Source organism: Canis lupus, chromosome 15 (genome assembly GCF_011100685.1).
Source record: "Canis lupus familiaris isolate Mischka breed German Shepherd chromosome 15, alternate assembly UU_Cfam_GSD_1.0, whole genome shotgun sequence".
Classification (NCBI taxonomy): domain Eukaryota; kingdom Metazoa; phylum Chordata; class Mammalia; order Carnivora; family Canidae; genus Canis; species Canis lupus.
This window is the reverse complement of record NC_049236.1, coordinates 34,947,434-34,972,325: the sequence shown is the minus strand read 5'-3', so window position 1 is coordinate 34,972,325 and position 24,892 is coordinate 34,947,434. Positions and strand designations below refer to the sequence as shown.

Genomic DNA, 24,892 nt, shown 5'->3' with positions numbered 1-24,892 from the left:
GTACCGATCTCGCAGATTTCAGTTCACCTCTGATTAGCCCTTTGGAATGTATTTTGTGTATGTATATGCTGTCCTCATGCAGAGGAAATACTAAGTCATGGGCGTCACAGATAGCTTCTTTGATTTCACTCGGAAGGATGCTGCAGAAAAGGGAGGAACAGAGCTGTTAATTGTCATGGCAACCAGCAGGTTTTTATAGTGGAACGTTGCCTTCGTAACCTAAACCAGTCACCTTTTTTCTCACTAAAGAAAACAGACTGACGTAAACTTAGGGAAGTATAGTACATTTCTCAGCAGGGTTTTATTTGCTTCTCAGAAACAGCTTTGCAATGACTTCAGTTCCTTCATAGACTTTCAGAGCTGAAAGGCACCCCAGTGCTTTATAGAACTTTATGAAGTCAGATGCTTATGAATTCCGATGATGATGATGTCACCCCATTTCTACTCCTACCCCCCACCCGGTCTAATACACATGGCCAAGACTTCTATAAGGGACTAGAATGAGGATGAGTTTGGAATTTGGCAGACACGCACTGGCACAGGCTCCTTCCTAGAGAAGAGTATTGCACTCACCATCCTTTGAAGACTTCTGCTCTTTTGCCCTGTGTGATCCTGTCGGGCTTGCTTCTTCACTGTCCATCACTCTGTAGACTCAGGAGATGCTGAGATATACAGCTCTGGGCCCACTGGTCCTAATGTGCTTCCTTGAACAGTAACATCAAGATTAATGGTACCTGTGTCCCTACACCTGTGGCACAGAAAAGGAGTCACGTAGGCACCTTTTCATGGCACTGGATTTAAGAATGAGTTCCCTTGCAAACCTTGGGTTGGTTTCTTCCTACCCCTACTGTGCAGTTGTCTCCTCTTGACTCCCTTTCACCACGTCAGGAGTGTGGTATGTGGAAGAGCCCATTCATAAGCAGCCCAGGTATGAATCCTGCCCATAACCATTCTGCTTTCAGCCTAATTCATGCTCAATTCAAATATGAATTGAGCACCTACTATGTGCCAGGCATCCCAGAACCAAAACAAAAATCACTCTCTTATATTCTGGTAAGGCAAGGTAGACAGACCAGACTGGTAGGTAAAATATACGGTATGTTAAATGATGGCAAGTACAGTGTTCAAACTCAAATCATAGTAAGGGGGCTGGGGATGCCCCAGGGGTGAAGGTAGAAAGAAGTAGTTGTAAATAGGAACCTCAAGGAAAGCTCTTCCCAGAGACGTCATTGAGGGAGGATCTGAGGAAGTAAGCTCTACAGCTCTGTATGGGGAATTGCATTCCAGGGAGAGGGGACACCAGGACAGGAGTATACCTGTCGTACCTGAGGCGCATCAAAGAAGTCATGTGGCAGGAGCAGAGTGAGTAAGGACACGAGGTCCAAGGTGTAACGGGAGGCCTTGGCTCCTGGATTAAAGGTGGGTGTGAGCTGGTGTAGAGAGACCCTTGGGGTGTGGTGACAGTGCCTTAGATGAGGACGCTGGCAGTGGAGGTGATGGGAAGTGGTCAGATTTTCAAATATTTCCTCAATCCATTTGAGCCAGTTTCCTCATGTAAAAAAATAAGTATAATTCTTTCCTTAGAAGGGTGTCGAAGGCTTCTAAGATGATGGACTGAAAGGGTCTTCCATGACACTCGTTCTCACCTACAACCTGACTTGGGTGCCCCCCCCCCCCCCCCCAACCCAGCCCATGCCCAAGTCTGTTTTGAGCCTTCATATTCCTGTCCTTGTGGTTCACTTGTCTCTCTCCACACCAGAAAGTCAGTATCTCCTGTGCTTGGCCCAAAATGCACAGTGTTTGGATAGATAGAGAAATGGAAAGAAGGAAGAAAAGAATGAAGTAAGAGTTTCATGCATAGATACTAGTGCCATGTTTGGGTTTATATACTCCAACGGGTAACATAACAGGACTTTCTTTCCAGAGTTCATTGTTTAAGGACATCAAATGACAAGACATTGGCTACATTTGCTATTAAAAGAAGTCTAATTAGGAAGATGTGTACACGTATTTTCACATTTTAAAATTTATCTTTTCCCTGCTCTTGGCTTATAGAGAGGTGTTTGTTCAGAGATGCTAATTGGTGTTTTTACTTAGGTGTTTTTTAAGAATAAAGAGGTCATTAGCAGATTTCCTCAACAGTCTAAGGAAATCTTTCTTGAACATTTTATTATGAAAACTTTCGAATGCATATAAAATGTAGAGATAGTAACAACTTAAGTTAACACTAGCTTAATATACAGATAATCTGAATCAGTTCAGGGAAAGTTTTTTTTTTTTTTTTTTTTTGCATTTGCAATGCTTCTGTTACCTGTTACAATGTGAAAAAGCTCAATTTGTTAACTCTCCTGTTAGAAAAATTCTGTGTATGACACTTTCTTTCACTGGGAGACCCTTTGACCTTCATTTGGAAATGCTGCATCATTTACATTTAAAGTCAGGGTTGAATTGTGTCCCCTCAAAAAGGTATATTGAAGTTTGTGATGTTGTGATTTACAATAGGAAATATAGTTGACCCTTGAACAATGCAGGGTTAGGGGCACCAACACTCCCCTTCCCACAGTGGAAAATCCACATGTAACTTTGGTTCCCCCAAATAACTACAGGTGCCCTATTATTGATGGGAAGCCTTCCTGATAATCTAAACAGTCGATTAACACATATTTTATAGGTTATATGTATTACATATTGTATTCTTACAATAAAGTAAGCTAGAGAAAAGAAAATGTTACTAAGAAAATCCTAAGGAAGAGAAAATACATATACGCAGTACCACACTGTAAAAAATCCACATGTAAATGGACTTGCGTCATTCCAGCTCCTCTTGTTCAAGGGTCAACTGTATATATTTGGTCTTTGTTTCCATCTCCAACACAAAGCTCCTAAAACCTAGAGAATTTCCTAAGTGACTGTAATGATAAAAATGAAATGAGTGTCTTTCGTTATTTATATATAGCAAGCCCTGTTCAGACGCAGTCAAGTTTGCTGATTAGGTGACATTTGGAAAGCCCTTAAGGATGGGGCTGGTTGCCAGGGGAACCAACCTTGATTAGAAGATTGAAATTTTCAGTTCCCGCCTCCCATCTCTGGGGAGGGAAGAGGGGCTGGAGGTTGATGTAATCGCCAATGGCCAGTGGTTTAATCTCACATGGATTCATAATGAAGCCTCCATAAAACCCCGGAAGGTTGGGGTTTGGAGAGATTCCAGGTTGATGAACACATGGAGATTCATGGAGTGTGGCTCCCAGAGAGCCTTTCCCTGGACCTCACCTTGTGCATTTGGCTGTTCCTGAGTTATATCCTTTAAACTAGTAATCGAGTAAACGTCTTCCTGCATCTGTGAGCCACTCTAGCAAATTAATGGAAGCCAAGGAGAAAGTGATGGGAACCTCCAGTTTCTAGCCAGTGGGTCAGAAACACAGGTAACAATCTGGACTGGGGATTGGTGGCCGAAGCAGGGGTTGACAGGCTTGCAGTACTGAAGCCTTAACCTGTGTGATCTGATGGTGTCTGATGGTAGATAGTGTCAGAGTTGAGTTGAATTGTAGGGTACCCAGCTGGGGTTGGAGGATTGTGTGGTGGAGTAGTGTGAGAGAAGACACAGGAGTGAGTTTGTCCTTTACAAAGCCCTCCCAGTACCTCAGAATAGGATCTTGCTTGGAAATAGGGTCTTTACAGAAGGAACCAAATCAAAATGAGGTCATTAGGATGGTCTATGGCTCAATATGACTGGTCTCTTTATAAAAAGAGGGGATTTGGAGACAGGTGTGCACACAAGGAAGGTGATGTGAAGACCCAGGGGGAGCACCTGTGGTGTGAGGACTGACTGATGATTGGTGTGATTTATCTGCAGGCCAAATGAGTGCCTGATGAGACTACCAGAAACTGGAAGAGAAGCCTGGAATGCTTCCTTCCCTGGTGCCTTCAGAGAGAGCATGGCCCTGCTGACCCCTTGAATTCAGGCTTCCAGAACTGAAATAAGAAGTATCTATTGTTTTAAGTCACCCATCTGTGGTATAGTCCCAGGAAACTGATATAGTCTGTCATCGTGTTTCCTATTGACTAAAGAAGCACTAATACCTGGGCCCAGCATGAGTAGAAGAACAGAAGGTCTTGAAATCTCAAGATAGTACTTGGTTAGCAGCTGGTTATCTCTGTGATCTCCCAGATATGGTTACGTTAATATTCTTTGCCATCCAAATAAATACGTCATTTAAAATTGTTGCAAACCCATGGAAGTTCCAAGAATATGCCTGTGGAGCCATTTTGAAAAACCAAGGTGTAGGAGTAAGAGAAATAGCCCAGACTGGTTTTGAGTTCAGATCCTCTCTCTGCCGCTTGACCACCTGCATAATTCTTGTGTCTGTTCCACACCTGTAGAATGGGAATAATTCTTATCTCCCCTGTGGACTGTGAACTAGAGGTCATGAAAACAGTCTAGCATCAATACTTGCATGTAGCAGAGGCTCAGAAATCGGTTGAGGAATGGAGACTGGGGTGAAGGGTAGAATCAGATGAAGGAAGCTTGAAAAGATTCTGCTAGAGTAGGATAGGTCCTGGCCTGGGAGTCAGGTGGGGTCTGACTCCCCTGGTTTGAACACTGAGAGGTTTTCATCCAAGTGATTTTCGACCTCGAGGGGGCTGCAAGAGAGCATCTGGTTCAGGCATGAGCGTTGTTTCCTTAATGAGGCACACTCTCCAGAGACCAGCAACCTGTCCCAGGTCAGGCAGTCTTGTCACTTGAGCTTTCTTACTTAAACAGGACAACCAAAAACAAACCAAAAACTGGTTGTGTCTTTTTTTTCCCCTTTTTGTTCTTTTAAATAACAGCTTTATTGAGATATTAATGCACATACAATTCCCTCATTTAAAAGTGAACGACCGGGAACACCTGGGTGGCTCAGTGGTTGAGTGTCTGCCTTTGGGCTCAGGTCGTGATCCCAGGGTCCTGGGATCAAATCCAAAGTCAGGCTCCCCGCAGGGAGCCTGCTTCTCCCTCTGCCTATATCTCTGCCTCTCTATCTGTGTCTCTCATGAATGGATAAATAAAATCTTTAAAAAATAAATAAAAAATAAAAATAAAAAAATAAAAGCGTATGACCTCATGATTTTTAGTGTATCTACAGAGTTGTGCAATCACCACAATCCATTTTAGAACATTTTCATCACCCCCAGAAACAAACTCCATACTCATTAGCAGTCACTCTCCATTTCCTCCCTTCCCAAACCCCAGCCACAAATTTTACTTTCTTTGCCTCTGAATTTGCCTGCAGTCCCTCTCCATTTCCTCCCTTCCCAAACCCCAGCCACAAATTTTACTTTCTGTGCCTCTGAATTTGCCTGTCTGGACATTTCCTGTAAATGCAATCAGCTGTAATGTTGTCTTTTGTGTCTGGCCTCTTTCAGTATAAAGTGTCCAAGCTTCATCCGTGTTGGAGCACTTGTCAGCATGTCACTGCTCTTTATTGCCAAATAACCTTCCGTTGTATGGCTGTCCCACATGCTGTCGATCCACTCATCAGCTGACAAACATTTGGGTTGGTTGATTCCAGTTTGGGGTTCTTGGTATTCATATATTGCCATAAACATCCATGTATACGTTTTTGTGTGGCATATGCTTTCCTTTGTCTTGAGTCTGTGCCTAGGAGAATTGCCGGCTCCCCTGGGAGTTCTGGGCTCTACCTTTTGAGGATCTGAGTGTCTTCCCAGCATCTATACCAGTTTGCATTCTTACCACATCCCCACCCACTGTGGACGAGCACTCTAGTTTCTCCACATCTTCACCAGCGCTTCTCACTACCTGTCTTCTGATTCCAGCCCTTCCGGCAGGTGTGAAATAGCATCTCTTTGTGGTCTTATGTTGGTTTTTGACATTTCTTTGAATGGAAGTAGTTGTAGTCATTATATGATGAGATAGTTGAATGTCTCTAGCTGAAAAGGCTGGTATGATTAATAATATAACTTTTAAAATAACTTCCATGCTTTTATATATCCCTTCTTTAATTCTCCCCCCTTTTTTAAGTAAGCACTACACCCAGCTTGGGGCTTGAACTCATGGCACTGAGATCCAAGAGTTGCATGCTCTTCTGACTAAGCCAGCCAGGTGCCCCCAAATTCTTTCTTACTCTAGTCGTTTCTTGAAGCCAGTTATGCAAAACCAGTGTTGGGTAAAATAATTGTGAGTTTGCATGGCATGGCTTTTACTTCATTACTAAAATTGCCCAAGACCAGGCACCTGGAGCTTCAGAGTTCTCCCCACTGCAGAGTCCATGGTTGGAAGGCCTAGTTAGCAGCCAGTCTTTTGAGGAATGGTAATACATGTCTGGCCTCTTGTTATCTTATTTAAGGGGCCATAGCATTTACTAATGATTCTCCCACGGGTTAGCTGCTGCCTTGCAGATACGGTACTTATTATAAATGGGTACAGCGAGACCCTTTGGGCCAGTACAGATAGACTCTGTGCTGTTTTTACAGACAAGCTATACAGGCTGCGAATTCTCTCGAAGAGAACAAGACGCTGAACAAAAGGCATAGCACCTGTGAAGCCAGAAATGAATGTTGGTTGAATGATGAGCTTTGGCTTTGGAAGGCAGACGCTGTTCTAGCATGGCAGCTGGAGCAAGCCGTTAAGCTCTCAGAGCCCTGGTACCTTATTTGTAAGAGAGATATGGGAGCGCTCTGTGGCTGGGTTCCCACGAAGACGTGAAAGTGCCTGGCACGTGGTAGGCACTCCTCAGATGTTAATTCTCTTTCAAGTCGCTCTGCTGTTAGTCTTACATTCTTTTCTGCAGGTTTAGTCCAGCCCCAGATATGACAGATTGTAGGATCAGCTTATCTTTACAGAGAAAGAAAAGGCTTTTTGGCAAAAATTAAGTATTAATGGAATGAATATTGCAAATTGGTAGCTGCTGATTGACATGTTTGCTAAGCAGGTACTCAAATTTAAGGAAGCTTGCCTAGAATTAAAAACAAAAAAAAGGAAGAAATCCTAAGAACAGTTTTACCCCCTTTGCCAGGTACTTATTTACACAATTGTCTTCTATGGAATGTCCCAGCTGAAAAATTTTTATAAAACACTGGCTAGCTTTGTCCCAAGAGTTCAAGTTAGCCTGCATGAAAGCTTAGCCTCAGTGGATGTAAAAGGGTTGGGTCCTTTTTTGGAGCCTCTTTGCTTTGAGGTTTTTTTTTTTTTTTTTTAATAAGAAAGGGCTGTTCTTTTGGTCACTGGGTCTTTTTTTAGATTCGCAGTGAAGTCATAGTAACAGGCTCCATGTCTGACTGGGTTCCATGGCAACAGAGGGTTGTGACTTTATTAGAGAAGAGTCGAGCATGCCAAGAAAGATAAAAATCGGGAGTATGGAAAGTGACCAGATGAATGTGTTTTTTTGGATGGTGTGCCCTGGAACAGAACGGTTCCCCGACTTGGCATCAGTCCCCGTTACAAATTTGAATCCCACTGGGTTATCATTAGGTCATAGGGATCAGCGCTTATTTCCAAAGGATCTGCCTGCATCTTTGCTTTTGTTCGTTCATTCATTCTTTTTTTTTTATATCTTGGTATATTAAAAAAGAAATCAAAACAGTAATCGTAAGAACCTAACCGGAGACGATTCTCTGATTTCAAAGGTAGAAAAGAAATTTAGCTCATTCTTCAGGAAACTGATTACAGCTGTAAATTGTGAGACCATGTGGGAGGGCCAATTAGAGGCAATTATAACTCGATTGAACTCCCTCTGAATTAAAACTTGCTGTGTGCATTCCCGGCTGGGGGTTCTATTCCCCCCCCCCCCCCCCCCGTTGAGGGGTGTGGAGAGACGGGTTCCAGGATGCCTGGTAGCATCCCTGTAGGAGACGCCCACGGCAAGATGCAGGCTGAGGCTCTAACCCAAAGTGTGTGTTTAATCGGGAGTCCTTTTTGCTTGAGGTCCTCACATTTGGCGAAGAAAGAACAAGATTTTCGAATCCTCCTCACCTGGTTATGAATGTGTAGCGCTGTCTTTACTTTTCTATCCCCTGTGCTGTTTTTCTCTGTCTCCTCCTCCTGATACTGAAAGTGGAGAAACTCCAAAGGGCGGGTGGAGGTTCTGACATGCCTCCTGGGATCAGACGTCGTGAGTCACTCACGTCCAGCCTCGTCATGATGAATCAGAACCTGCACAGGTACTCACGATAAACATTAATAAGTACTGTTGGTCTAAGAGGAAAAGATTAGCTCACCAGATTTTCGGTGTCCCAGCTATCATTAATCAGGTATTAAGTCCTTAGGGAAATTATTTAAGTTTATTGCGCCTTGGTTTCTTTATCTTAAAAATGACCTGAATTGATATGTCCCGGTTTAAACATCCCTGTTTATAGGGATAACTTGGGGCATTGGTTTAACACATGAAACCTTTATTAGAGATTTTTGATTCACTAAGTCTGAGGTGGGGCTGGGTGGCAGGGGCCTGAGGTGATCTTACAATTGGATGTTCAGGCAATACCAGACTGGCTTAGTAGTTATGAAACTTTACTTGGGCATAAGAATAGAGTGGAGGTGGGAGGGAGACGGGAGGCTGTTGAATGCTCATCTGCAGGTTCTGCCCCTGCACCACTGGTCTAGGCAGGGCCCAGGAATAATTTGAAAACACTGTTTGAACTCCCTCCCAGCCCCAAAGATGACTCTTCCCCATATTGCCCCTGACAACCCCAAATGAGCCGGAAGTCTTGGGTGGATGGCCAGGCCTGAAGGGTTCTGCATATACCCAGTGCTAGCTCCAAATTCCGTATCACTTTTTAAAAAGATTTTATTTATTTATTCATGGGAGACAGAGACATAGGCAGAGGGAGAACCAGGCTCCCTGTGGGGAGCCCGATGTGGAACTCGATCCTGGGACCCCGGGATCACATTCTGAGCCAAAGGCAGACGCTCAGCCACTGAGCCACCCAGGTGCCCCCCCTCCATATCACTTTTTTAAAAGGCTATTTGTTTTAGGGGCACCTGGGTGGCTCAGTCAGTTAAGCATCCAACTCTTGATCTCAGCTCAGGTCATGATCTTGGATCATGAGATCCAGCCCCACTTTGGGCTCTGTGCTGAGCATGGAGCCTGCTTGAGGTTCTTTTTCTCCCTCTGCCCTCCCCACCTCCCCCCACCTTCGTGCTCTCTAAATAAATTTAAAAAATCATTTTTAAAAAGTTATTTGTTTTAGAATCTTGGAGTGTGCAATAGCAAACACCTTTGTTCACAGAATTTTTAGTCTGTGCTGCGTTGTTTCCTATGGATAAGACTCAGTATTTGCTAAACATAGTTACTTCCTATGTGCACGAGGCAGTACCAGCAACATAGGGCTTAGCCTGGGGAAGTTGTTTGAAGCACAGAGACTGGACTCCCAAACCCAAAGATTCAGTAAGTCCTATAAAGAGACTGGGCATCAGTCTTTTTTTTTTTTTTTTTTTTTAATTTGAGGGTGTGTGTGTATTTTAAGGTTTGACAAAGGTGGGTTTCTCACCCCAATTTTCAGAGTAAAATGGATTTTAAGTGTAAACACATGTTTAGCACAAGGTCCATAGTTAAATCAAGCCATTTAGATTATAGAAGGGTCTGTAACACATATAGCAGGTGCTTGAGGGGAAAAAAAACTGATCTTTTGAGACTTTTAAGAGTTCCTACAGTTTAATGATAAAATCATTAGCTGTTGGAGCAAACACATTTTAATGTGTATCTGCTCTCTTGAGTTTCTATTTGTGCCTTGTTTGTTTTATTTCCTGTTTAACAGAGATTGAATAACACTGTTAAATGAAGAATTTAGTAGCACTTTAAGCCTAAATTATGAAGGTTCACTTTTTTCCCCTATTAGCTAACTTAAAGAATGCAAGTTTATAGGAAAAAGATCCTATAAAGGACATAAGGTAGAAAATGTTCTAACATATGATCTTTATACCCAGAGATAAGCACTGTTACATTTTTTATATATCCTTACAGAAATGTTTTCTGTACAAATGTATATATCCATTATTTATTTAATCAATCTCTTATTGATATACAACTTAAGTTCCTTCTAGGGTGATTTTTTATTTTTACCCATGTTTATTTGCTTTGCAGTACTGTACTGAATATTTTTGTACATCTTTTTTCTGTAACCATATATGGTTAAATTTCTAAAAGCAAAATTGTTGGGTCAAGGAATATGTGTCTTTTAAATAAGGAAAGATGGGAACAGAATGTTTTTTCAAAGTTTGACCAATTTAACTGATAAAATCTGTCTCAGCGCTCAGGGACCAAAGCGCCCTCTCAAACTGATCATGCTTGAACGAACCAAGCCACATGTGCTCATGTGGAAGATATCCAGGAATAAAACAAGTTCCGAAGACTATAGCTCTGAATTGAATCATTCTCTATGTTTAATCCAAATGATTAAACTAAATACTATAGAACCCGGAGGCCATGATCAAGTAATTTTGTATCAGAAACTCGATTAGTAATTTTGAGATATTTATGACACAGACATGAAGTGAGTGTGTAGAGCTGGGCTGTGGCTGAAAGCATGAGTGTCAGAAGCTACCAGGGAAGGACCAGGAAGGAAGGAGGAGGTGGTTGTGAATGTGTTTTAGCAAGTAAGTTGGCAATACCAGAAAATGTCCAGTGACCAACATATATACTCAGACCAGGAAGGCAGCCACAAAAATAGGTAAGACAAATCGGAGCTCAAATTTGAAGGCAAAACCAGAAGAAAACTGAAGGAGCTTGGCTATGTGGAATTGAATTCTGTATGCCTTGGTGGGCAGTCTGATTTTTAAATCATATTGTAGTTTTTAAATGTTCATTCTACAAGTCATAAATAGAATATGTAAAATGAGTCCAGGGAAAATATATTTTTCTTACATAAAAAGTATGGTATTGATTTAACATTTAGTTTAAGGTAAGATCCATTTGCTAGATTTATTTTTAACATTTGTTTAAGACCTTTACCTGAACTGAGCGAGAGGGTAGAGGCTACGTGATATTAACTTTGGCAGACACTCTTCCTCTGAATATTACAGTATAGTTTTACGTAGAGAGTAAAGTTCTGTTACGTGGACTAGGCTTTTTTATACTGACAGCATTCTCTTTTCCAAACCCCAGTGCCCTTTTTGTCTTCCATCACACACACCCCGCAACACAGAATTAAATCGATACCCCTAAAACCACTCAACATTTTTGAAATCTTTGCATTTGTTATTTGACGTGAAGGCAGGAAACCTCAGGTCCTCTGACCGTTCTGGCCTGATTTTTCATGCGACTTATGGCAATTCAAATATTTGAGAATCTGTTCATACAAGGAAGGTCAAAAGGGATTTAAAGACGAATGACTGGCAGCAGGAAAGCTTGTAACCTGTAGCAGGGTTAGTACTTGAATTATCATAACACGAGGCAGTATATAATCACAAAAGGGCAAGAGAGAAATATGAAATACCTTGTGTCTGGTATGACATCAGGGCCTTTTCTGATTTCATTAATTTCTAGGAGGAATTTCCTCAGATGAGACCAAAGTCTCCAAAAGATGAATTTCCTTACCCAAGGTCATATAGCTACTAAATGGCAGCGGGGATTTGATCAGATCTGCCTAACCTTTAAAGTCTGTGTGCATCCCCTCAGTAAGTGGCCAGGCACTATTGCTGGCCGCTCCAGGCCCGTGTCGCCAGCCCCTTCCTGTCTCCGAGGGTTCACCTGGACACCTGTGCTTGGATGTCCCACAGGAACCTCAGATCCACCCAAGTCTGAAGCTGACCCCTCCTCCGTGCCCAGTGTCCTCCTCCTGCCTCTCTCTAGTTTTCTGTCTCGTGAAGGATCTCAGGGGCCACCAGAAGGAACGAGAGTGAATTGGGGTTTTTCGCCCTTTTGGTCTCCTGTCCCGTTGGTGCCTCTTTCTGATGCTGCCCCCTGGGTGTACCCCAGGCCCTGTTCTCTCCTTCCCGTACTGCCCTCTCCGGCCTTTGCCCACTCTTTTTTTTTTTTTTTTTTTAATTTTTATTTATTTATGATAGTCACACAGAGAGAGAGAGAGAGAGAGAGAGAGAGAGGCAGAGACATAGGCAGAAGGAGAAGCAGGCTCCATGCACCGGGAGCCCGACGTGGGATTCGATCCCGGGTCTCCAGGATCGCGCCCTGGGCCAAAGGCAGGCGCCAAACCGCTGCGCCACCCAGGGATCCCATGCCCACTCTTGCCTGAGACTCCTCCAGCAGATGCCACTGTGTCCACCTGGATTGCTCCCTCGGAGGGACTTGTCTGAAACTGGGATCTGGTTCTCCTAATCCCAGTAGCACCTGCCTCGTGGCCTATGGGAGGAGATCTGAACACCCTAGCCCGATTTCATGGGAACCCTTGAGGTCTGATCCCTGTCTTTCGACCCCTTCTGCCTTCTTTGCCTCACCCTGAGTCCTCCAAGTCCTTCCCTGCTGTGTGGCTGAACGGCTCAGATTCACCCCGAGTGACAGGTCTCTCTCTTCCAGCTGTGCATCCCCCTCGTCCCCTTGCCCATCCCTCCTCGCTGCTCCCCCCCCCCACCCCGTGCTGCCGTCGGGCACCAGCACACCCCTGGCACTCATCAGAGGCCACCGTTTTTGCCCGGTGACTAGGCTAGTCCGACGGCTGGGGCAGGGGTGCTGAGCCCGCTCGCTGTGCCTGACACGCAGAGGCACCAGGGAGCGTCTGTCCCATGAATGATGCGACAGAGCAGAGTCTCCCGACTCCCCTCACTGCTCCCTTCCCCAGGCCCTGGGCCCATTTGCCGCTGGCGTCACCATCATTCGTGTTGCTGTTTCCTATGCTCGCTTCACCGCTTTGCACGGACTCTGCCCAACCAGAGATAGTCCGATGGAGCTTTCGTCATCGGCGAGCGAGGTGTGCCGGGCTGCGGGTCTTCGGGTGTTTGGGGTCCGCCCCCCTGCAGCGGGCCCTCCCCTGTGCCGCTCCACGCTGTGCGGCCCGGCGCTGGGTTGAACAGGGCGTGTTACTGCCGGCCCTTGTACTGGTTGCCGTGCGGGGCGTGGAACTTCCCCGAGGCGAACCCGGGAATACCCAGAGACCTGTGGGCAGTGTCTCCAAAGTCCACGGTGAGTCACACGACGGGGCCTTCGGAGTACCTGGCCTGCCTGCCGGCCTCACCCGCACACCCCAGGCAGGAAGGTGAGCTGAAAGGTGAGCTGCTCGAGGGCCCTGGGCTGCTGTCTGATTTGTTGTGTGGTGTTGGTAAGTCTCTTCACCCGCTCTCCCACGCCAGCCGGCCTGTGTAAATATGGATTGTAGAGCTTTGTGGTCACTACCAGTTTATGAGGTGCTTGAAAGAAATGCAAATTATTTTTATCCTTGCCCTGAATCCTCCCTAATTGCCTAGTGGGTTTCTAGGTATTTAAATTGCCTAAACTGAACCACCAAAACCTGTATTGCCAGATCCTTTTCAAAATGTAAATGCAGCCCGTGTGATTGAAGAGATGGACAAATACCTGGGTTTGAGTATGCCAGCTGCTGGCTGGAAACGAGCTGGTTCTCCACCCACTTCCCTGGCAATTTGAAAGTAATCCTGGTTCTAACCAGACTGGATTGGATCTAACTTTGCACTAGATCCTTTGACAAGTGGATATCCTTCCCTTTCCTGGAAACTTCAAACTCCGTGAAACAGATTTTGTGGGACAGTGTCAGCCACTGTCAGTCTACGGTGAGAAAGACGGGTGTGGTGGCGGTCTCCTCCGAGCTGTGGGCTGGGAGAGGAAGCGGCAGTGGGGAAGTGTACATCTGCACCACCGGGGCTCCTCCCACCACCCCATGGTGACGAAGGCTGGACTCCCTGTGGGGTGGGAAATGTCCCATCTCAGCAGAGTTCTGCCCCTGGGAGCTGCATGATCGCGTGGGAATTCACATTTGATTTGTGACTTTGTAGGTGTGCCCGTGCCATGGAAAGTTTCTGTACATTGCTACAAAATATATATAATCTTTCTTTCTTTGATTTCCTAGACATTAAAATGCTTGAACACATTTATTCAAGTAATTTTTTTTCCAATTAGTTTGGTATCAAAGGTTGATCTAGAACATTGCAAAGGTGGACTACCTGTTGGTAATGATCCCCAGCCTTTAGAAACAAATAATTGGGGCTAGAAGAGGGGTATGGAAAGTTAGAAGACTTTTCTGCTTATCATTCGATCTTTTACATCTTAGAGATTAAATTTCTGTTACTTAAAAAAAAAAAAAGGAGGGCCCATTGTTCTAACAACAGAGCATCTTAGCCTCATAATATTGTGAGTGAAGTGGTCATGTACAGTTTGAGTTGGAATGAAATGGGAAAATTGCCACCTGTACTACAGAGAACTGCTTGTAAAACCACTACTACTGCCTTCTGTGACAGGCTGTTCAAAAGGAGGGGTCTCTTGCCAACTGCTTGTGGACAAGGGTTTTCAGGAGAAGCCTTCTCATGTGGGCAGGCCCCTCCCAGCTCTTCCTCCTCCTGGATCCTGTCCTGCAGCTGGCCCAGGAAGAGTGGGTTGTCTCAAGTGCAAGCAAGGTTAATTTGCAGGCTGCCTCCAAGTTCATCTGTAACCTGTGGGAAATTGAGAGTCTCTCTGCCTTGACTACATCCTTTACACTTTGGGATGTGACCCAGGAAGACCAAGTTGGGCCCCACTGCAGGTGGTGACCCAGAGGCCTTTAAGTCCAGATCACAAGTTAAGTAGGCCCTCAAATTTAGACTTTAACATCATTACCCAGGAATTAAGTACAGAGCCAGAGATAGACCAGTAGGATTAAAAAACAGATGTTAACTTATCAAGTAACTTAAACACAGATGCATACCCACAGTTTATTATACTATGTAACTTACCCCAGGGTTTTTATTTTTAAATGTTTGTAAATTGTGAAATATTACACATAAAAGACAATCCATTTAAAAAATAACATGAAACACTCCTGCACCTAAAAACCCAGGGTAAGAAATTGAACTTGACCCTATGACTTTTTCCCTGATTGCATAACCCTCTATCATAAGCCTCCCCTCCTCCCAAGAGGTCATGCTGTACATGTACGTGTTAACCATTCCCTTACTTTATCATTTCACCACCTATGTGTTTATACCTAAATAGGAGTTGGCCTGCACTTGATCTTTAGAGAGTGGAATTCATATTGTATGTGGTTTTCTTTGATTTGCTTCTTTTAAGATTTATCTTTTTTAATTCTTATAGCTTTGGTTCATCTCATACCACTGTACAAATGCACTTGGTATATATATATTCATTCTATTGCCTGTAGACCTTTGGGTTATTTCTGGGTGGTGGTGGTGGTGGTGGTGTGGGAACATCGCCGCTTTGAACATGTTTAATACACTTTCTCAACATGGGCAGTTCTAGAAATGGATTTCTGAGTCTCTAAGGTACGTGCCAAACAATTTTTGATGTTTTAAGAAGTCATTAAATGTAAACATTTTAAATATATCTTGTAATATAATGTCAGCATTGCTTTGTTTAAATTCTGGAACCATCAAAAAATGTTTTTACATTGAAGTAGTCCTATCCTTTTTTAGCTCCTGAGAAACTTTAACCCTAAGGAGATAGCCTTCCTGTTTTTTTGTAGTTGTTTGCAGAAACCATTTTTGAAGGGCAAAACCAGACTTTAAAATCTGAGAATCACAAAAACAGTCTAGCCCTCAAGAGCCACATGAGCTATATGCAAATAGTCACCACATACTCATTCCGTGACTCTCTTCTGCTTACCAGCCTGAATAGTTAGGCCAGTTATTTTGCTATTTTTTTTAAATGTTATTTTGCTATTAGTAAAATCTTAGGGCCTAAGAGGAGACAAGGAAGTATCTTAAGTGTGCTAATGAAATTTTAAAGGTATTTGCATATTAGTCTCAGTTGGAGGGTACAAACACTGGGAACTTTATTAAGATCTGAAAATTGCAAAGAGAGAAACTCTACCAAAAAAGAATATAAAGCAAAATGTATCTCTGTCCTCAGATTCCCAGCCCTGTTCTCTAGAGATGACTACCATTCACAGTTTCTAAGATTTTTTTTTTTAAAGATTGTATTTATTTATTCATGAGAGACACAGAGAGAGAGGCAGAGACATAGGCAGAGGGAGAAGTAGGCTCCATGCAGGGAGCCTGATGTGGGATTTGATCCTGGGACTCCAGGATCACGCCCTGGGCCGAAGGCAGGTGCCAAACCGCTGAGCCACCCAGGGATCCCCTAGGATTTTCCATACAACTAGAGTACCCTTGTATTTATATATTTAAAACCCCCAACACTGTACTTCTTTTAAAGCACAAACGTTTATAGACCTAGCTCTGCATCTTTCTTTTCTCCCTAACAGTTCAGCTTGGATAGCTTTCTGTGGTAGCCCATTCACATTGACCTCCATTTTAGTGGCTGCATTGTTTTCCATTGTACTAGAATTTTCTTTGGTGGTTCCACATTTGATAGAGGTCTGTGCTGATTCCAGAATTGGAAATAGATCATAGTGGTGGAGGTGGTGCAAGGAGATTCTTCTGTTATCAGCAGCAAAGAATAAGGAAAAGAGGCAAAGATCTGAATTTATTGGATATCACTTCTGTTCTTTAAATCTCTTTATTTATTTGCCTATTTCTTTATTGCCTTTTATACTTCCTTGGAGAACTGTATGGAAGCTCAAAAGAGCTAGGTTCTTTTTCCTCCTTGCCCTTCCTTCCCTGTGGTGACCATTGTGGTGGTAGAGATTGTGATATTTAAGTTTGTGAGAGAAAGGAATGTATTTACAAGTTCCTGCCTAAAAAACTGAGGGATTCCAGCTCTGTTCTCTCCCACCTGTAGTATAGTTGACACCGTATGATAATGGGAGTGTTATACCTGATGAGCAAACTTTTTTAAAGATGTTGTTTATTTATTTATTTATTTATTTATTTATTTATTTATTTATTTGAGAGAGAGCACTTGCACATACATGTGAGTGGAGGGAGGGCCAGAGGAAGAGAATCTGAAGCAGACTTCCCACTGCGTGTGGAGCCTGATGCAGGGCTCCATCACATGGCCCTGAGATCATGACCTGAGCCAAATCAAGAGTTGGAGACCCAACTAACTGAACCACTTTGGCATCCCCTGATTAGCAAATTTCTTTTATGATAATTCATCTGTTTGGCTATGGAAGAGTTTCTTTGTATAGAGCTTACCATTGCATTAATATTTGTCTAACAGTAGTGTTTGCAAACACTAGGTTGCCTGTACAAGCACCTTCTCTTTTTGTTTCTCTTTGGCTGGCTGAGCCAGCTCCTACAGTAGAGGCTGAAAATGCCAGATCTTGTTTCCACAGACTAGTGCACGGACATATGACTCAGTCCTGACCAAAGGGACCTAAGAGGAAATCTGCTGAGGAGTTTCTGGAAAATGTTTTCCTCCCTAATAAAATGTGAAAGAAAAAGCATTATAACTTGTCTAGAGCCAGAAATTGTCTACATGTGATTCCTAGAACCACAGTAGCTCTTTTGCCTCCGTGAGGGAACAAGCAGATGTCCTAGGGGTAGTGGAAAGAAAAAATGGATAGAGCTTGGGTCTTTGATAACATATTTAAGCCACTAAAATTTCATCCGATCCTTTTAGTTTGTGAGCTCAGAAGGGCCCTTATTATTGAATTTCTTTTATTCAGCTACTGAAATTATCATACCTGATACGGAATTTCACCCACAGGAAATAGCTAAGTACAAAACAACTCTGTTATAAGACAGCTGAGTGCCTACTATGTTCAAAAGAAATTGTAAGGCTCCAGGACTGCAAGAAAGATGGGGAAAGAATCAGTAATAATATGAGGCAGTAAAGGATTTAGTGCTACAGGAAGAAACCCAGAGCAGCAGGAGTTCTGAGTGAGCGCTGATTTCTAGATTAGAGGTGTTAAGAAGTGACTTTGTGTGGAAAAGGTTAGTCTGAGCCAGACTGAGGGAACCCTGTGGTTTTGGGAGGTAAAAAGTTGAGTTTGGTAGTTGAAGCCCAGGGTTCTAGAACAAATGCAGGCTGTGGACCCCAGAGCTGAGTTGGAACTCTGGCTCATTACTTTCTGGTTTGTGACCTTGTCAAAGTCCTTGACTTCCGTGGTACTCATAATAGACTAAACATAATCTGTAGAATTGAGGTGAGCACTAGAGACAAAATATGTTACATACCTATCCCATTGGTGGGCAGGCACCAAGTAGATGGTAGAGGTGGAAGGTTGCTGACACTGCCTGCCTGGGGTGAGCCTGTAGAAATAACGTGGGCATGTCTTTTTGACCTGATCAAAGTTCGTCTGGATCAGGCCAGTTGGTTGAGTTAAGAGTCCAAATATGAAACCCAGAGAGACAGGTTTGAGGTCAAGACACAGAGGGACTTAATTTCCAATGAAATGAATTTAGGCTGCATCCTGTAGGCATCCTGTGTGACGCTGTGTCCGAGAGGGGCACTCTGAGACAGTCAGATGCTGTAGGAGGTGGGCTCAGTGGTCCAGGGGTGAGGCATTGAAGACCTGCACTAGGTAGCAAGTGTTGGAGAGAAGGGAGGGGCTGGGAGTTGGGTTGATTGTCAAGAAAGAGAGAATTTAGTGATGTGATGGGTAGTGGGGAGGAAAGAATTAGCAAGGAGTTCTAAAGACTGAATGCCAGTCAGTTGCTCAGTGTGACATTCAGAGTAGACTTGTGACGCTTTCAGATAATCATCTCCCCAGGTTTGGACAGGAATACTTGGCAAGGATTATTAAAATGTTTGATGAATGATGTTGTAGAAGTGGAAAATAAGTGATGGTGCCCAAATCTGCTTGTTATTTAATTTTACCTCATTATGTTTGTCACTTTCCCACTGTTTATATATAAAGTTTTGTTCCTTTGAAAAATTTGCCTGTTAATAAGATAAACATACTCTTGCCTCTGATTAGATATGATTGAACACTTTGAGTCAGTCCTGTAATATGAAATGTATATTCACTGATTGTTGACTCCATGTTTATCCAGGATGAAAAGCAGTTGAGCATTTTTTTTCTCTGACACAGGGATTGTGGCACTTACAGATATATATCTACGTTGCCTTCTTAAGAGAACATCGTTCATAATATCTAAAGTAATGAATGACAGAAGCATCATCAAGTTTAGAAATCAAAGACATTTCAGTTCATCAAATTCAGGGTAATGTCTTGGGCTGAATGAGGTTTCATAATGTTCTCAGTTGGCAAATCTTGAACAGATGGTTCTTTAACATTTTGAAATGCTGAATAAGGTAGGTGGACTCAGTTGAATTAATAAAGGACACCACATTGAAATATTGTTACATCGTTAGCAGCCCTTGGAGTCATCAGCTTTCCTAATAGTAGGCAAAAAAAAAAAAAAAAAAAAAAAACTTCATCATTGGTTATCTCAGGGAACCATGAGTAAAGCCTCTTAAGAAAGGCAGTCTTCTGACTGAGCATTAATAAGTTTTCTAGCAGTAATTGCACATAGGCAGTTCTGTAGTAAGCTCAAAACAAGTGTCCTGAGTTCTTGTGGTCTCTTTGGGAAGTTAGGGCTCTGGGCCAGGTATGGACTCAGGATTTGGTTAATTACAGTTGCCAGGGAAGAGAAAAGCATCTGACATTGAAACGTTTCCAGTTAGCTTTCTATCCTTCACATGCCTTCCTCCCCCCCCCCCCCCTCCGCCCGCTTTTACTAATTTGGTTTAAAAAAATTTTTTTTTTTTCCAGATAGAATTTGAGTCATAATAGATCTACAGTGTGCTTAGGTATACTGTGGTGCTTTCCTACTGTCAAAAGAATCTGGGATATTTTCCAACTGTGGCTTAGAGTGAGCAGAATACAACTTGGGCATACATTGAAGGATTTCACTTTTCATTCCACAAATAAAAGACCAAAGGAATCGTAGCCTTCAACGAAGGCTTGAACTCCTGCCTTTTCTTTCATTTTGTTAAAAACTTTGCCCTTTGGGGGCACCTGGGTGGCTCAGTGGTTGAGCATCTGCCTTTGGCTCAGGTAATGAGCCTGCAGTCCCGGGATCAAGTCCCACATCGGGTTCCCTGCAAGGAGCCTGCTTCTCTGCTTACGTCTCTGCCTCTCTCTGTCTCTCATGAATGTAATTAAACTCTAAAAAAAATTTTTTTTTGCCCTTTGTAATCTGTGGAGCCCTCTGATAAAAAGCTCCAGGACTGCAATCACTGGAATGTGTTTGGCCTCTTAAGCCTCCAGAAGAGAGAGAAATAGCGATGGGATAAATTATGTCATGTATTTATGAGGCAAAGTGCCTGATTTCCTCTCATGGGATGGATATTATTATTGTAGGTGAGAACTCAGCTGTCCTTAGCTTCAAATGATTTTTTTTTTTTAAATAGTGGATTTGGTTATACGATTGCTGCATCTCCTGCGGCCTCTGCCACTTAGTGTTGATATGTGATGACGTGTGAGCATACAGGCATATATTGACCAAATCCTACAGATTAATGGATCCTTCTTATATCAATGTGTACACAGCACTTGAACTGTATCTGAAGTCCCTATGTACAGTATAACCACAGTTCTGTGTTTTTAAAAAGTTAAGAATCTAAACAGTATATATAATGGAGCGTTTTATGGGTGATTTTTTTCTCCCTAAGCTTTTTGATATCTCAAAATTTCTACTTCTCAGTATATATATATATATATATATATTTTTTTTTTTTTTTAAAGGTTTTATTTGAGAGTGAGAGTGCATGTGGCGCTCACACAAGGGGAGGGTCAGAAGGGGAGGGAGAGACACAAGTAGACTCCCCATTGAACACAGAGCTGATGCGCGGGGCTCCATCTCAGGACCCTGAGATCACAACCTGAGCAGAAACCAAGAGTCAGACCCTCAACTGACTGAGCCACCCAGCACCCCTATTTCTCAATATTTGTATGATTCAAAAAAAATCACCACTTTTAAAACCCTGGCTTTCCCTTGCCTACATGGTAAATTGTCAGGACTAGCACGGCTTACAGAGCCAGCTGTAGGCTGTCTGTATTGTCTCATGCCTCTGCCTTTTAGAAATACTTGCCCTACACCTCTGTTTATTGCCCCAGCCCTCAACTGTACCCTGATTTAGAACAACCCATTCAGTCCTTCTAAATTCCAGACACCTCAAGAAACCGTTTCCCAAATACTCTGCTTCTTGGCGCTATGGACGTGTTGTGCTCCTCGCTAGGTTCTTTGGCTGATTTTTGAGCCTCCTCTTCTGTGTCCAAATCAAGTATCATCCTCTTAGAAGTTGTCTCACCGAAGGCTTCTGGTTACTTATTTCTGCCTTTTTATCCCTTATAGTACTTATTACCTTCTTCCATGTAGTTCTTGCATCAGCCTGTCCAAACAGCTCCTGCGGCAGAGTTTGTTATATTCACCTTTCTGACTCTGGCACTTTTAGCATAGTGCCTGGCTCACAAAAGATATCCAGAAAAACATTTTTTTTGAGTGAAGAATATATATTTTGGGGGCTTGGTTTGGAACCTAAATTAATCAATTCCATTAACTATCAGTTCCATTAACCTGAATTAGTCAATTCCATTGGCTATCATAAAAACATTTGGCTTAAGTAAGTGAATAAGCTCTAATTGTACTTTGTGTGCTTTTAGTTAAATTTGAGAAACATTGGCTTTCTTTTTTTTTTTTATTTTTTAATTTATTTTTATTTATTTATGATAGAGAGAGAGAGAGAGAGAGGCAGAGACACAGGCAGAGGGAGAAGCAGGCTCCATGCACCGGGAGCCCGATGTGGGATTCGATCCCGGGTCTCCAGGATCGCGCCCTGGGCCAAAGACAGGCGCCAAACCGCTGCGCCACCCAGGGATCCCAAACATTGGCTTTCTAAATAACCATTATGTAATGAACCAGGGCATGTGCAATCGGCATCAACAATTGTTTTGGATGTTGCTGCATTTTGCAGAATTTAAGATTAAATATCTTTGTATCTAAATCTGGTATGTTTAGTCATGCAGCAGATATTAGTATTTTGCTAATACGCCATACAGATTTCTCTGTTTTCTCTGTGTTTCGTACATTTGCTCTTTTGTATTCTATAACTAACAATGAGCATTTATTAGATGGTATCTTGAAAGTTTCAGAAACTTTAAAAATGTTAAGGACCTGACAAAATGCAGTATGAATTTGCTGCACTAAGGAAGTTAAAGATTAAGAGCTAGAACTGAGCACTACAGTATGTTCATCACCATTCACTTATTGAGTATCTGCAATGTCTTTGATCCTGCGAAGTTATAGTAATTTTGACAGCCGCTGTATTTTTGTTGTCTGAATTTTTTTTGTATTTTATTTTTTACTGTTTGGGGGAATAACTTGCAGTAAAGTGGGTACATCTTAAATGTACAGTTGGATGATTTTTCCCTGTGTGCACACTGCATGGCCCCCGCCCGCACCAGCGTTGTGTGCTCCCTGTACCACCTCCTGGCACATCATTCTCCCTACCCCTGCTTCCCAGCCAGGGTTACTGACCACGGTTCCGACCTCCAGATCAGAAGAATCCTATAGTGTGGATGTTTTTGCATAGGGTTTCTTTAAGTGTGACCGAGATTCATCTATGCTGCATTAATAGCTGTCATTTTTTAAAAATATTGATTTATTTATTTTAGGGGACTAATGAACAGAGGGAGAGGGAGACTAAGCAGACTCCCTGCCAAGCGGGGCTCAATCCCACCACCCTGAGACAGTGACCTGAGCCAAAGTCGAGAGTCAGATGCTCAACTGACTGAGCCCCCCACCACCAGGTGCTTCAGCTGTTCATTCTTGTTATTTGCTGCATGTAGGTTTTTTTTTGTTTTTTTGTTTTTTTTTTAAGATTTTTATATATTCATGAGAGCCCCAGAGAGAGAGAGGCAGAGACACAGGCAGAGGGAGAAGCAGGCTCCATGCAGGGAGCCTGATGCAGGACTTGATCCCCGGTCTCCAAGATCACACCCTGGGCTGAAGGCAGTGCTAAACCACTGAGCCACCCGGGCTGCCCTGCATGTGGGTTTTAACTGCTTTTTTGCTTCATGTTCATTTTGGTGAGTAAGCTTCATTATAAGGAAGAATCCACACTTGGGCTATTACTTGGTATGTACTGAGGGCTGCCAGCCTCCCAGACCTGCTCATAGCAGAGTTCAGCCACCTTGTTTTCTCAAGTGAGGGACCTACGACTGGAGAGCTATCTAGACCCCCAGATCCCCCGACTGACCAGGGTCAGGAAGAAACCACGGCTGTGCTCTGTCACAGTTCAAACCCGCTCATGTGGATGATCCCGGTCACTAGGAACGTAGTCTTGGGAAGTTAGAGATTTAGAAATCCTTCATCAGCAAGACTTAAAAGTGCTGGCCCTTAAATGGTTAAGAATGTCAATTATCTAAAGATTCAATTCATTCATCTGTGACACTTCCCTGTTAGTATCAGTAACAGATGTTACTGTGTTTATGAAATTTATTCTTTGATAAGAACCAATTTTTAAGGAAGAAGGAAGAGAAGAGTTTTAATCAGTACACATGCTTATTCTGACTTTTGCAGTGTCAGTGCCTTGTCTTGGCCTTTTGCTGTTTGCAGGTGTAGTCCTTTTAAAGCTTCAATGAAAACCCCAGAGCTTTTACCTAGGATGAGAAGTCAAAGGTAAGCACCACTCAGTGATCTTTGCAAGTAAAAAACTGTCCTTGATCAGATACCTCGCTGCTAAGGTAGTAATGATTCATAGAAAGTTTCATAGAGTGTTACAGGAGAGATTAGTAAACTCAGCAATGGAAAATTTATTACCCCACTGGCCAGGAAGTAACCTTTCTTTACTCCACGGGCCCGGAAGTAACCATAAAACATTCTCCGGTATGTTAGAGCCTCCTTAAATATAATTATCAAACGCAGAAACATGTGGCTTATATTTTTCCCCAATTATAAATTATAAAGCACTATTTTTCAAACAGGATTAAATCTCATTTATTGGTCATGGAATGAATTTAATGCATAACAACTATCATTTTATATTTTTATATGGAAAAGTAGAAGGAAGAGTGCAGCAAATACCCATCTTCCTTATCCAGATTCAATACTTAAACTTTTCATTTTTACTTTTTTATAGTGTGTGTGTAATGTTTCAAAGTAAGTTACCTGCAGACATCAAGGTATTTTGTTTCTGACATGTATATAAAAACAAGGAGTTTTTCTACATAATAAAACTAACATACCCTAACAAAATTATGATTTCCAATATGCAGTGGTCCAAAAAATGAGCTACGTCTCTTTTTAAAACTGTGCTTATAGTTGGGTTGCATGTAGTAAAGATAAGTATTATTTCATAAAACCTGTTTCAGTTGCAGATACGTTGTGTATACATGCATACACATATATACGTATGTTTATTGTAGATACATATTAGTGTGGATCTCCTTCAGAAGAGCAGTATAGAGATAGTTACATTAAGTATTCGCTACTGAGTGATACTGCTAGTTCTGAGTATTGTATGACATCTAAAACGAATACTTTCAGTAACCTAAAAATCCAGCAAGAAGGATAAAACAAGTAGGGCCCCTCTCAACAGTATTAATAAGAGCCAGAATGGATCAGGAAGGAGAGAAAGTAACATGGGTAGGGGTTCCTTGGAAAGGCCTCCTGGAAGAATTCTTGAAGGGGTGGTAGGATCTGGATTAGATCAAGGTCTTGGAAAGGGTACGCCCAGAAAGGAATGATGTAAGTATTGAGGTGGAAAGAAAGTGCAGAGATGTGTCGGGCACACTGGTGTTAAGGTCTCTCAGGAAGGTGGTACAAGGAAGGATGGGGACCTAGGATATTTGGAAGAGGAAACATCACTCAGGGATTAAGTGCCAGCAAGAGGAAGAACCCAATTGCTTTATTAGAGGAAGAGCCATTGTACATCCTAGACAGTGTTGTAACAGGAAGAAAGTAGAAGTTTAGAAGATGACTGTAATGACT

At 42.7% G+C, this 24,892-nt stretch overlaps 1 protein-coding gene across 7 annotated transcripts in view; it reads left to right on the top strand.

Moving 5' to 3' along the window:
- TMCC3 (transmembrane and coiled-coil domain family 3) overlaps positions 1 to 24,892 on the top strand; it is a 261,930-nt gene that overhangs the window by 209,694 nt on the left and 27,344 nt on the right. Inside the window, exon 1 of one of the 7 annotated variants that reach the window (XM_038558662.1) lies at positions 13,017 to 13,155. The exons of 5 other annotated variants lie outside the window; for them this stretch is intronic. The gene's annotated coding sequence lies outside the window, so the exon portion shown is untranslated. Of the gene's footprint in view, positions 1 to 13,016; positions 13,207 to 24,892 lie in introns of those variants that run through there. One more of the 7 variants, XM_038558663.1, reaches the window with a different exon arrangement.